The following is a 13,911-nucleotide window of genomic DNA, read 5'->3' as shown; positions in this document are numbered from 1 at the left end:
TGGTGTTTTCCTGGTGCTGCAGTCTTCCTGCTTTAAAGGTTGCTTTTGCACATTTATCAAGACCAAATGACATTCTAATATCATCTGAAAAAGTTTTGACAACCTGCAGCTGTGCTTTCAGTTCCTCATCTGATGAGCTATACAGTTTTAACTCATCAACAAATAGAAGATGTGAAGTTTTTAGACTTTGTTGTTTTCGAGGAGCCAAATTGTAGCCATGGCCTAAGCCATTAAGCAAACAGCTTAATGGGTTAAGGGCAAGGCAGAACAGCAATGGTGATAGAGAGTCACCCTGTAATATCCCCCTTTGAAATTTTATCCCTGGGATAATAATATCGTGGTTTATTTGCAAAGTGGTCTGCCATTGTTTCCTGGTCACTGTAATATAGTCGATCAGTGTAGGACATATCTTATACATTTTTAAGCAATCTTTTATCCATGAATGTGGGCTACTTTCAAATGCTTTTTTGTAGTTGATCTGTACCATACCTAGATTCATCCCCTTTTTACAGTTTTCCAATATGACTTTATTTAACAACAAATGATCCTTTGTTCTATATGACTTTCTTTTATTGCCCTTTTGTTCTACTGCCATAATTGATTTTCTTTCTGAATGGCTATAAACTCTGTCAGAATCAATTCCCATGTATAGTTTATGCATCGTCGTAAGGCAAGTTATTGGTCTATAATTTTTGGGGTAGCTTGCAGGTTCACTCTTAAGTAGGGGCATTGTTTTACCTGTTGTTAGCCAGATTGGTGTCTGTTTGGGGTGCACATATAAATAGTTCTTACTAATGGCTAGGTCTTCATGCAAAGATGTTAATACTTTTAACCAAAAGTTAGGTACTGCATCTGGGCCTGGGGTTTTCCAGTTAGAGGCTTTTCTTAACTTTGTTTCAATCTCTCAGGCTGTTACTTCTACCCATTTCATATCCTGTACCTTTAAACTTCTTATTCTTTCTTTTACTTCTTTTATCCATTTAGCATCTTGTGTTCCACAGGATCGTCATAGATACTTTTTTTTTTTTTTTTTTTTTGGTCTTTCAATTCCTTTTACCTTGTTTCCAAATTTTCTATAAAACGTTTTTGGGTCATCACTAAATTGTCTATTTTGTACTTTTCCTTAATATTTATCCGTATATCTTCTAAGTTTTTCCCTCTGCTGAAATTTTTAGTTTGTTATTTGCGATAGTCCGTTTTAGGTCCTGGTCTGTTCTAATACTGCACATTGCTTTTATCACATCTATCTTTCTTAGTATTTTTGTTGATCTATTCACAATTCTATAGTTTTCTAACAGTGACTCTTCTTGTCTTAATTGCTTTATAGTTTTCTCTATTCGATACTTCCATGATGGTATTTGATTTCTCCCCTTTCTCTCCCTCACTACCCTTTGTTCTTGTGGTAGAACTTTATCAGTTATTAATTTAGTAGCACAGTAACATAAGACAAGCAGAGATCACCACTAAGTAGGTGATATGAGGCACAGAATAGTTGGAGTTTTTTTAATCTGTCCATATAGGACAAGTGTTTAAGGCCTAAGATCATCTTTGTGAGGTATTTTTGTGGCCTCTCCAGTTGTTGTAGGTGTCTAGTGAGGTACATGCCAAATGGGGCATTGTACTCGATGATTAGCCTAATGAGGGAAGAGTAGAGGGAGACAGTGACCTCTTTCTTCCTGGATGCAAAACCCTTAGTAATGAGGTGTGCCACATAGAAGGACTTTCTGACCACAGTGGCAATGTGGTGGTCAAAAGAGAGGTTGCTGTCAACCTGTGTTCCCAGATCTCTTATGACACCTTCTGTGTTCAGTGGACTACCATCGATGTAGTAATTCATGGGAACTGGGTTTTTCCCAAAGGGGATGATGACACATTTTTTGGCATTGAGCTTAAGGCCATGGTTCTAACACCAGTCGTTGGTCTCAATGAGGCCTCTCTGTATAATGTCAACATCACTTGGGGACTTAATTAAGCAATTATATAAGTTAGCACTAATAAACTAATAGCACTACTTCCCCATATACTCCCTTGGAGTACTCGTCCCCTATTGGTCCTTTTGGTCAGTCATAAAGGAGTTACTTATACTATACCGGCATGTCCAAAGGTCAGTTGCTGGTTTCCTCTCCAGTCCAGCTGGTGAATCTGGGAATCCTGAGGCAATGTTACAACTGCCTCATGTACATAGACAACCCTCTCCTCCTCCCAACAAGTACTAATATATGCGAGAGATGCAACCATATAGCCAAACTGGAGGCTAAGCTCTCTCAATGCAGTACTGGCACAGCCAGTCAGGAGGAGAAGGTAACCATACACACCACAAATCCAGTCGCACATAGACCTACCACATCAGCAAACCAAACACATAAACACACTAAAACATACTCGGAGGCTCTAAATACAAATCTGCCTAAGCAGCAGAGACCTCCAAAGCAGACATCCAAGCAACTTCTACCCCAAAACAAAACAAGTGAAACACATACTTCACAAAGTCAGTGTGCCAAATAGTCACAGCCCTTAAGGCCAAACAACACACCTGATACACTTGTAATAGGTGACTCTATTGTCAGACACACTGACGTCCCACTCACCAGGCTGAACAAGGAGAAGGTCACGGTGTGCTGCCTGTCGGGTGCCAGGATCCGCCACATAACACAAGCACTCAGGTCACTCCAAAGCAAGTACAAATATGACTCAGTCATTCTCCATGCTGGTGTGAATGACCTGAGACATATCACCCTGGACTACATGAAAAGAGACATAGAGGAGCTCTCAGATCATGTAGCCCAGACAGGTATGACGCTGGCCTTGAGTAGCATCTTACCCTCACCAAGAATGATGCCACAGTATAAAGAAAAAAAATGATCAATTTTAACAATTGGCTAAAGTTCTGGTGTCATTCAAAGGGGATCCAGTGTCTGTCAGCCTGGGATGACATGCTCGACAAGCCACACTGTTTCACTAGGGACGGCTTGCAACTGTCACCTCTGGGCTTTCGGATACTGGCAAAGGCTCTTGCCACCCCCATGGTGCCTTTTTTAGGCAAGGCTCAAAACACAAACCCACCTCCATAGACAACATAAGGAAAAATAAACTAAGGGTAATGCTACTCAATGCCAGAAGTCTTATCCTCAAAATGCAAGCACTCGTAGCTCTCCTCAGCATGGAGAATATCGATGTCTGTGCAGTAACAGAGACCTGGTTCAAGGCTCCCAAGAGCACCCCAGCACTACCAGGTTATACCTCACACCATGCTTTTCAGCCCCAAAACTCAGACCGAACCACAAAAGGAGGGGGAGTATCCATATTCATCAAGGATACCCACACCTCCAGGTTAGTGGCACTGCACGAAGCATCGGAAACCATCCATGTGCAACTAACAGTGGGCAAAACTTTCTTTCAGTTTGTAGCCTGCTACAGACCACCATCCCAGACTCTGGAACCTCACGTGGCTTTCCTGAGAACATTAGAGAATATGAAGGTCTCTCCAAACACCTTTATATTGGGTGACTTCAACTACCCAAACATAGATTGGGAGCACTACTTAAGCCCCAACAACCTAGCCCAAAGGTTCCTAGAATTTATAAACTCAAATGCTATGGAACAACTGGTCACCACACCCACAAGAGGGGAAAACATACTGGGCCTGATCATCACAAACATGGGGACTCTATGCTCCACACCAGAGGTACACCCCTCATTGGTAAGATCGGACCCCAAATTAATCTCTCTGGACATCCACATCCCAACCCCACCACCAGCCCAGAAAACCACAGTAAAAAATTTCTCCAAGGCTAATTTCACACTTCTCAAAACTGAGGTGAATTCACTCAAACCCCCCGGGCCAGTGGAAACTATGGCCCAAACTGCAGAATCCTTTATAAACACATTCTATGGACATCTTCATGAATGCATGGATCATGCAATCCCAATTAAAATCAAGACCCAATCCTCCAAAGGCAGGCGTCCTGTCTGGTGGACCCCAGCCATAAATAAGCTATACAACAAAAGGAGGAAGCTACTGCAGGATAGAGCAAAATCCCTTAAAAAGAAAGCATCACTGATCAGTACTAGCAAAAAACTATGGTCCCTCATAAAATCATCCAAGGCCAGCTTCGAGAGAAAAATTGCACAAGACACTAAAGATAACCACAAGGCCTTCTTTAGTTATGTTAGGAACCTGGGTGGCAACTCCCAAATATGTTCAGAGTTAGTCCAAAATGACAAAAAATACACTGAACCCACAGGCATTGCCAACATCCTGGCGGATAGGTTCAGTGCAAACTTCTCCCCTCCTTCTCCCCCAGAAGAGCAAATATCTGTCCCAGCAGAGAGTTTTCAACCTGTCATCTCAGATGCTCAGGTGAGAGCTGCCCTCTCCAAAGCAAAAAACACAGCATCAACGGGACCGGACAGTGTCCCGGGCTGCATCCTACATGAGCTCCAAGAAGAGCTAGAACCTCATATTAGGTTACTATTCAATCTCAGCCTTACTACAGGATATGTACCCAAGGAATGGCGTACAGCAACAGTGGCCCCACTCCACAAAGGTGGTGCCTCAACAGACCCTGGTAACTATCGCCCCATAAAGCCTGACTAGTCTGGTCTGCAATGCTATGGAGCGGATCATCATGGAACTCATAAACAAAAATATTGGGGAACTACAGATGCTAGATCCTACACAATTCAGCTTTGTTAAGGGCAGATCCTGCCTCTTGAACCTGGTCGACTTCTTTGAAACAGTCACCAAGGCCATAGATGAAGGGAAGGTAGTCCACACAGCCTACCTGGACCTCACAAAAGCCTTCAACACCATACCCCACTCTGGCATCATAAATAAACTCTCCAACCTAAATATCAACCCCTATGTCATAAAATGGGTTGCAAACTGGCTCAAGGACAGAACCCACATGGTCAGAATTACAGGAGCCATGTCAGACTCTAAACCTGTTACAAGTGGCGTCCCACAGGGCTCAGTCCTGGGACCGACCTTGTTCGGTTTATATTTTTCTGAGGTACAGGCCAACACGGGAGGACTATGGCTGACCAAGTTTGCAGACGACTGCAAACTGGGTGCCATAATCAACTCTCCAGCTGACACAGGCATCCTCCAGAAGGGTTTCACAGAGACGGACATCTGGTGTCAAAGCCATGGCCTAAAACTAAATGCCAGAAGTGTATAGTCATCCCCTTTGGGAAAAACAAAGTGCCGATAAATTACCACATAGGCAGTAATCCATTAAGTACGGAGAAAGTAATTAGGGACCTGGGAACCCAAGTTGACAGTAATCTCTCCTTTGACAACCACATTGCCAAAGCAGTTAGAAAAACCTTCTATATAGCCCACCTTATCATGAAAGGATTAACATTTAGATCAAGGGAGGTCATTGTGCCCCTTTACTCATCACTCATCAGGCCCATAATTGAATACAATGCCCCGTTTGGGATGTACCTTACCCGACACCTGCAGCAACTGGAAAGACCCCAAAAGTACCTCACCAAGAGGATCAAGGGTCTCAAACAGATGACCTATGCTGCCAGGTTAAAGAAACTCCAGCTCTACTCAGTTGCATACCGCCTAATTAGAGGCAATCTGTGCCTGACGTATAAAGCCATGTCCAACCCAGAATTAATGGACATGCTCCACCTCAAAAAATCCAAATCCATTAGAGCTACGCACTCAAGGGACTTGAACCACAACACAGAAATTAATAGGACATGCTGGAGAGACAGATTTGTGACCCAGAGGCTCCCAGCACTCTGGAATAGAATCCCAGTCCATATTAGGCAGAGTCCCTCACTGACTCTCTTCAAGAGAAATCTTGACGAGTGGATGGGAGATCATAGGTTCACCCTGGGGATCACTTCTGTGTCACTGCTGGACAGAGGCACAGTAAACTAACCTAAAAAGGGCACAGTAAAACCCACTTTTAAGGAGTGGCGAAAGCCAAACACACTCTGGCTAGGCTGATAAATACCCCAGGGCATATAGCCTAGTATCAACCTATGAAACTATGAACATGCAATCTTCTGAGAACTTTGTCAGCCAGAGTCCCTTCATGTTGGCCTGGACTTCAGAGAAGTAGATACCAACCAGGAGAGGACCCAGGACCAAATCCTGTGGGAATCCACTCATGCCTGGTCGACAGTCTGACTTGGAGTCAGCTACTTTCACACTGTGGGTTCTATCTGTGAGCCAGTTTGCAACCCACCTAGTGATATAAGGGTTGATGCCTAGCTTAGTGAGTTTTTCTATGATTCCTTAGTGGGGAATGGTATCAAAGACCTTGGCCAGATCAAGGTAGGCTGTATGAACCACCTTGCCTTCATCCACAGCTCTGATGACTGACTCAAAGAAGTCGACCAGGTTGAGCAGGCATGCTCTACCCTTCACAAAACCAAACTGTGTGGGATCCAGAGTTTGGATGTTCCCTATATCTTAGTTTATTCGGTCAATGATGATGCATTCTATAGCTTTGCATATCAGACTTGTCAAGCTAATAGGATGATAGTTCCCAGGGTCTGTAGTCACTCCTCCTTTGTGTAGAGGGATGACTGTAGCAGTCTGCCATTCCATAGGGACAAAGCCTGAAGTGAGGCTGTGATTGAACAGGGCACATAAGTGAGGTGCCATTTCACTCTGTAGTTCATGTAGAACACAACCAGGGATATGGTCAGGTCCCATAGAAGCTGTATTCTTGGCCTTGGACAGTGCTGTTTTAACCTGTGCAGCAGTAATACTGGGTGCCTGACAATCTACTGATATTGTGATTGGTCCTTGAGAGAGGGGTAAAGTTGGCACTGCTTTCAGCATTAGATTTTCTACACTGAATTCTTCACTTTGTAGGTGCTCCCTAACCTCAGTTTCTATTTGTTTAACATCTCCATTACTGATCTCCTTTTCTACTTTTCTTCTTTGTCTTCTTATTTTTAGTATTGTAAGGTTTTCCATATCTGGATTCCTTTGACTGTATTTCTCTTCCAATATTTTTGGTTCTGCTCTTTTTGTATTGGTTAGTTTTGCTTTCTCCTTGCATAAATATTACACCATATCAAATCTCCTTTTCTTTCCCATGTCCATATTTTTTCTTCAAATGTCTCCTGATCTTCCTGCTTCTCCTTACTTGGGGACTCACTCCAAAATGCTGTGATCCAGTCTGTGTTAGACTTTCTACAGTAAATCCTTCACTCCGCAGACACTCCATAACTTCAACTTCTATTTCCTTAACTAATGCTTTATTAATCTTCTTTTCCACATTCAATCTTTGTGATATCATTTTTTTCTGTGAAATTTTTCATATCTGGATGCCTTTGTCTGTATTTCTCTTCAGATATCTTTGTGACTGCATTCTCTATATTAGTTAACTTGGCTTCCTCCTTTGCATAAATATTGCACCGTATCAAATATCTCTTTCTTTCCCATGTCTATATTTCTTTTTTTTACTTTTCAAAAATGTCTAGGTTTTGTTTTTACATTTTTGCACTTCTTCAGATGCTTCTTTTTCCAAACAGAGCAAAGTTTCTTGATGTATATACTGTTTTTCAAAAATCTGTTGTATTAATGAATGCACATTTTTATTTGAAGCTTCTGACAGTTTTTTTCTGTGAAAGTATTTTTCTTCCCTCTAATTTATATCTTAATTTCTTTGTATATCCTCTGTCTGATAATTCTGGGCTTTTTGCATAATAGTAACAATATATAATTTCTTTCTTATCCTCAATAGTCCACTCTATCGTCTTTATGGCTCTTCTTTGGCCTATCAGTTTTTGTGATTTCTGTGGACTGCTATTTCTTTCTACAATGGGGGGGGGGGCATCCTCCCCTTAGGCCTGGCTTGGCCCCATTGTAGGAATGTTTCTGGATTTTGAGGATTCTACACTGTCATTTTTTTCCCATCCTGGCACTAGTGTGCCTACCAGGACTGTGCACTTTTTTATCCTCAGACTTGTGCACCCAGCTATCTTTTTTTGTTTATGACTTACTTCTGTCCATGGTAGAAGGTCTATATTAAATCAGCAAATGCTTAAAATAGTGAACACTAATTATCGACCTTTTAAATGCGAAAGCTTGAAATCCCGAAAACACGGAACAGCGATTTTTTTCACAGGGAAAAAAAATCGCTGGGCTATTTTCAGGACTTTGCCATTTCCTCCACTGTGGTGCGATCTCGTGGTTGGTATATTTAAGTAGGGGGATATGGGGGGAATAGCCCCCCACTTTATTTAGTGTTTTGAAGTTTTTTTTTTTTCTTTTGTGGAACAGAGTTTTTTTTTTTACCCCTGGGGAAAAATCGCTGTTCTGTGTGTTCGGGATTTTAAGCTTTCACTTATAAAGGGCTGATAAATCAGCGTTCGCTATTTTAAGTGTTCGCTGATTTAATATAGACCCTGATATATGCAATATAAATACAGTCTATATATCAATGTCGCTTTGGTGAGATTTTGTGAAAAACAGGGTCCACCTTGTGAAGGTACTCACCAAGACTTGAGGATGAATTCAATTTCAACACTACTACTCTCCTTTGCTTGCTGACTTTTCATCTCTCCATTAGAACCCCTTTCCTGTATGGTGACAGACATGTCATTTGAGTGACAGCTGAAGCTCTCCAGTGAGTACATGGCTGGGATTCAGGAAGCGGTACAGCCAGCAGTAAGCCCTAACAGGGTTAGTTTTTTGCTGGAGGTAGTCCTTTCTGATTCACAGGCAGGCCATTCATGGTGATTATACATGGTCTAAAATCCAAAATAAAGGCACAGATAAGTGACTCAATCTGCACAACCAGTGAAAAGCTTCAAATATGAAACAGCAACAATAAAGGTAATCACAGAAATAGATGCACAGTTTTAATAAAACATTGAGTACTTTCATCTTTAACGAATCCAGACTTCTTCAGAACTAAGCTAAAATGTAACATTCTGTTTATAAAAGCACATAAATTGATATCAATTCTAATTATTTTAAAAAACTACATATGTAAACTATATATTTAAAGCGATGTGAAAAAGGCAAAACATTTCATGTAATTATGTAACAGGACTCTGTAATAACAAGCAAAAATGAATCAAAATGTAAATACAAAAATATAATAAATACAATAATAAAAAATAAAAAAATAAAAAGTAATCCTCGAGATTCACTAATCTTCCATGCAGGAATAAGTTATTCCTTCATGAAAACAACCATTTAAGGGCAGCACAGCAGCGTGTCATGCATAGTAATGAAGGCACGCTGCCTCTGCTCTTAAATGGACACTGAGCATGGATGAGTGCAGGGGGTCCCCGTGTCTGAGAGCAGAGCTCTCACAATACACATGCCCCTGCACTTAGGATGTGCTGCTCGGCAATTACGAGCGAGAACGCTCATAGGAGGCTGCATACCTCCCAACTGTACAAATCATCACAGAATGTACATATTTCTTGCTCATATAGCACCCCATTTGTCCTGGCAAATCAATGGAATGATCTCAGGATTAAAGTCAATAAATAATGGCATACATTTCAGTATCAGATTTCAAATCCATCAGAAAACTTTTATTAAAACAAATCATATTACTCTAGCTACTGTCCCAAGTTTATAAGAGCAATAATAAAAATATGTCCACCACAATTTGTCAAGTTTTGTCAAGATAGTTTTCCTGAAGAGGTTGAGAGGTATGTGGGGTTGCTAGGATGTCTGCCAAATGTGCAGATGCATGCAGGAATCCACAGCAATAAGTGAAATCTGTCCCTTCCTAGAGAAAATACCAGTAGAGAATTTTTTTATCAAACAGATTAAATTTAACAGTAGGTGGGCGGGTTTGCCCGTTGCTTAGCTACACATATTGTAGCTTAAATAGCTCAAGAAGATAAATAGCAATATACATTCAATTGAATAGTATTGCAATAGTGTAGTGGTCAGAGCGTTCACTTTGCGAACAAAACAATCATTCCCGGTTAGATTCTCACTGTAGTAAATTCCATTTTCCATGTGAAATCACTTTATGAGCATTTTTGTTGATGTATAACCTACTAAATAACATATATTTGTGAACTGGAGTACTGCATTAATTGCAGATGTGAGGTGTCATTGTAATAATGTGGTAAAGGCCACAGATAAACATAAGTGCCCCATACTGTATGCATACACAGGAATCAGAGATACTAAATTAAGGTATAATGTGTAATGAATGATAAATCCATAGAGTGTCCAAATCTACCACTTTCCCAAGACCCATGTTTAATTTCTGTCTAAATTAGTGTGGGGGTAAGCTGCAGTAAGCAGTTTTAAGCAGTAGTAAGCTGGTTTAAGCCTGTTTGTGTGTGTGTGTGTGTGTGTGTGTGTGTGTGTGTGTGTGTGGGGGGGGGGGGGGTTAATCAATGCACATACAGACTAAGCAATTTTGAAGCTAAATCTCTGTAAGCATATTTAACCGGAAGGTAGCATTGCTTACCGCCATGCAAACCCATGCAAACCGGCTTACAACTGCTTAAAAGTGCCTTAATCACTGTGTATCCAACAGCCGCTGTTCTACCCAGCAACAAAATAAACAGCCCTTGCAGGGCTTTAACCCAGGACCCTGCACACTATTGTCACAGCAGTTAACCAGTAAGCCATCACAGCACTACATAAAAATGGAGGTATCCCCAAACAGATCTTCACTATAGCAAAATCACAATTTACATGTGAAGGGACTCTATATACAGTTTTATGTTGTATAACCTACTACATAGCATAAATATGTGAACTGGAGTACTGCATTAAGTCCAGATAAGAGGTGTCATTGTAATAAAGTGGTGAAATCCCACAATAAACACAAGGACCCCATACAGTGTATGTACACATGAATCACGGATACTAAACAAATATATAATATGTAGTGAATGATAAATCAATGCCAAACAGCAAATAGTGTGCAAATTTAAAAATAAGCAATGCTAAGCATTGCACACCCCTGCTTACTAGGTGTAAGCAATGTGTACACCAGCTATATCAATCTGCCCATTGCTATACCCCTTTAAGCAATGCCAACCTTAGGTAAGCAGGTTTGCCCATAGCTTAGCATTTTCAAAACCACTCAATCATGACAAAGTATGGGAAATCGGCCCTATTTAACCCCACAGGTGGGAACACATCTCATAACTGGTTACAGCTTCCTCCTGTGGGTACTATGGTCAGTGTGGGAGAAGGATTGTGCTTCCCAGTGCAGTGCTGTGGCATCTAGGAGTCCAAAGTCATGGTAAGACTCCTCGTTAAAGACCATGAACAGAGGCAGCTGCAGGGCCAGTACCAGGGTTCCCTATATAAAGTGGAAGCCTGGGACCATCTCACCTGTGACCTCATCAGTGCCACTGGCATCCCTTGAACTGGTGAGCAGGTCAGGCATCACTATGCCAACCTGAAATGGAGGAAGAGGGAGCTCTTGGATCAAGGATCTAAGAAGCTAGGCAGTTGGGTGATGTCCCAGCCATGTGTAAGTACTCATCCTACTACCTGTTTAATAATTGCCAGCTCATGTATATTATGGATAGGTATGGCTAAATATTCCTCTTATGTCTTTGACAGTGGCAGATGAGTGGGCTGTGAATCAGGAAGCACATGCCTGTAGGCTGCAAAGGCTGCATCGCGAGGCAGGTTAGTAATAATCTTGCATGTACTGTCATAAGAAATAAATCTAAAAGTAGTAGAAAGTTAATTGCTTGTATAAAACCTGTATTGTGTATGGCATGTACTGAATAAACCAGAAAATATGGCAGGAAGAGTCTCATATAGGTTATATGTAAATAAAAGGTTAACAGCATGGCAATAAAGGTCTAACTCCTGGACTGCTTGCGTTTACTCTGGTATCATATGGTAATGTAGTGCTGCAATCACTTAATAGTATTATTGTATTAAGCACTGTTACCCACATTGTGCTACATAAATAAAACGTGTAGGAATGTCTGTATATGACTGTTGTAATCACAAGGTCATATTGTACAACTGAAAGAGACTTAGACAGAAAACAGTGAAAAGATAGATAACATAATCCAAATAGCACACTCAACTGAGATGTGAAGTGCTGGATTTTAGCACATGCAGCCATGGTTCGAATCCTGGGAGTGGTAGTAAGCTGTATGCAAAATCATACCCCACAACTGTACAGATATTGTCAGAAAGTCCAGATAATTGACATAATTCCCCTCTCTGTCACCCTGTCCCTCTGGCAAATCAGTGGGATGATCCCAGAAGTTTAGGCAGCAGATAATGACATACAGCCGATTGTCAGACAGCATGACTGTCAGAAATATATCTATAAGAACAAACCTGTCACTCTAGCAGCAACTCACCAAATTGTTATGAGAATAATAAGCAAAGTATGTCCCATCCCCACCCCCATGTTGCGAAGCTATGACCAGAGTGTGTGCAGTAACAGAGTGAGACATATGTGCATAATAATAATGTGGAATTTGGTAATATGTGTGGCAACATTCAGGTAGTGTTAACAAACATTCCCCCACAGGTCTGTCAGATATGAAAACTGTGCCCAGAAATAAAAGATTGAAATTCTGGACTGGTACTGTTTAGTCTGGTATTGTATGGCAGTGTTAGTGTTGCAGTTTCTCTGAATAATAAGGTATTACTTATCACTGTCATCCACACAGTGCTACATAATAAGACTGTCTACGAAACCCTGTATAAGAGTATTGTAATTACAAGGTCAGATTGTAAAACTGAGGGAGACTTATAGAGAGAAATCAGAGAAGAGATACACAACTATATCTATATAGCACATTCAACTGTCATGTACACTGTTTTATATTTAGCAGACACAGCCATGGTTCAAATCCTGGAAGTGGTAGTAAGCTGTATGCAGAATCATACCCCTCAACTGTACAGATTTGTCCAGAATGTCCAGATAATTGGCCCATATCTGCTGCCTGTTACCCTGTCCCCCTGGCATATCAGTGTGATGATCTCTGACATTTAGGCAGCATTTAATTTCATATAACTGATTGTCAGACCTGTAAATATTCAGAAAATGTATATGAAAACAAACCTGTCATTGTAGCAACTCATCAAAGGTTTATGAAGGCAATAGTCAAAATATGTCCCAGTTTCACCTGCGTGTTGTCAAGACTTCCCCAGAGTGTATGTGCATAACATCAACCTGGAATTTGGAAATATGTGTAGAAACAGTCAGGTAGTGTTAACAAACAATACCTCCACAGGTATACCAGGTAAGAGGTGAATACTGCAGGTAAAACACAGTTCATGTGTATAGTTGTCTACAACTATACCACTGTCCAAACTAAGGCCATAGGGTAGTGTAATACCTGTAAGGTACAGATTACATCACTGACTAAAAAAGTAATGAGAACTACAGGGATATACAAGTTGTTAATTGACATCATTCACCCCCCACCATATCTGCAAGCATAATCTAAATACATAACTCAATGGGTATGTGTACAATTAAATCTACTGTTGGGACATATGTCCTATTGTTTGATAAATATTGAAATTTGTTTCTATGCATGTGCCATCATGAAATACTCCCACATTGCTGGCATGCTGCCATCAGTGTACCTGCATGTGGTTGCAATGGCCACTGTGGTTCCATATATGCATGTGTTCTATTTGCTATGCACCTGTTCCAGATCTAGTGTTTTCGATTAATGGGAATATCTATGCATGCTGTTATACCTAATCCTGGAATATTTTAACTATTACTAACTCACACATGTTATAAAATTGAAACATCATAGCACATTTGGGAAGGCCGGTCCCAGCAGACCCACTTCTCCTAACTCATTTGGCCATGGCACTGGGCACCAGCACATCTGAGGCCCACTCTGGGACTTCCTTGTCTGCTGGTCCTGCACCACCTTTGGGTGGAACCGTCTCAGGGGATGGGGCTCGCTCCCTCCTGGGAGTGGGCGCAGACAGGATACTGT

The sequence above is a fragment of the Protopterus annectens genome, chromosome 12.part0, assembly GCF_019279795.1.
Source record: "Protopterus annectens isolate FY-2018-M chromosome 12.part0, PAN1.0, whole genome shotgun sequence".
Lineage (NCBI taxonomy): Eukaryota > Metazoa > Chordata > Ceratodontiformes > Protopteridae > Protopterus > Protopterus annectens.
Note: the sequence above shows the minus strand (reverse complement) of the source record.